Source organism: Propithecus coquereli, unplaced genomic scaffold, assembly GCF_000956105.1.
Source record: "Propithecus coquereli isolate 6110/MARCELLA unplaced genomic scaffold, Pcoq_1.0 Scaffold298, whole genome shotgun sequence".
Taxonomy (NCBI): domain Eukaryota; kingdom Metazoa; phylum Chordata; class Mammalia; order Primates; family Indriidae; genus Propithecus; species Propithecus coquereli.
The window spans coordinates 2,615,683-2,617,146 of record NW_012148596.1 but is presented as its reverse complement, the minus strand read 5'-3'; positions in this window follow the sequence as shown (position 1 = coordinate 2,617,146).

The window sequence follows — 1,464 nt, the reverse complement described above, 5'->3', positions numbered from 1 at the left end:
AATAAATAAATGAATTCTATTAGCTGGTACTGTCAATGATGCTTTTGTGCTTAACAGTGATTAGTCATCATACCCTCTGTGTGACAGTTGTTCAAACACTAAATCTCAATTGGACAGAGCTACAGATTCCTTAGAAATATTTCTGTTCTTTGCCCTGTCATGGACATCTTTACACTGGCAGTTCTCTGGGGACAAGTAATGCACTCTTCAGACAATTTTCTCATCTCCTCAGATGGCACTGTGGGATAGAGTCCATTGAATGAGATAAGACTGATGTCAGAGCCTGTGTTATTGTTAATTCTGCACCCAATTATTTCCATTCCCTATGCTATGATTCTTAGCAGCACCCTCTCTCTTTGTGTGGGGTGGACTTCCCAGCTACTTGACCTTGAGTTTGTCCATTTGACTTGTTTTGACTGACAGAATAAAGATGAAATAACATTACATCAATTTTAAGCTTCAGGAGGCTTTGTATGCTTCTTCTTGTTCTTTTTCTGCTTTGTCATCACTGTGAGAAGAATATCGTCAGCCTAGCCTGTGGTCATCACAATGGGCATTACAAAATAGAAAGCAGGACCACCATCAGTCAAGCCCAGTCTAGATTATCAGACACCAGCTTGCAGCAGACATGTGAGTGAGCCCAGCTGGGACCAACAGGAAAGCCCAGCTGAGATTGGCCTATGTCATCTGAATCCCACCCAACTCACAGTCTCGTGAGCCAAACAAATGCTCATTATTATATATCACAGATATTCTGTGGTTGTATGCTTAACACAGTACTTTTGGTGCAATAATTAACAGATGCAATTAATTACCTTCTGTGTCATTCAGTTTGCCTACCTGAAACTGCTGCACTTTTATTATATCAAATAAGGAAAGTATTGGGTGTTCCTATTCCTGCTATGCTTTCTTGTCCTGGCATTTTAAGTATCTACCCACATCTATTCTGTCCTTTTTTATAGCAGAAGTTGACAAACATTTTCTGTAAAGGTTCTGCTAATAAATTTCTTAGGCTTATAGGGCATAAGCTCTTTTTATCTATTCATCTATGCCATTAAAACATAAAAGCAGCCATAGAAAACAAAATAAATAAGTGATTGGTGTGGTTGTGTTCTAATAAAATTTTATTTATAAAAGCAGGCAATGGACCAGATCTAAAACATTACCATATCCCTGCCTGCCTTCCAGATACATGGCACAATATCCAGTCAACGTACTATAATAAAAAGTTATTTAATATTGTAAAAGTGAGGACCACTTTCCTTGGCCTTTTTCTCATCTTTTTGCCTGGTAGAACTCATCTTGCACCAACAAAAGAGGATACCCACATCTAGAGGAGTGAGCTCAAATGAGCCAGGATCCCTAACTCACTAACCAGCTCAGTCTGAATAATTCTGTCCTTCTCTTATATGCAATTAATATTTTTTTCTTTTTTAGCCCTTCTAAATTAAGATTTCTATAATA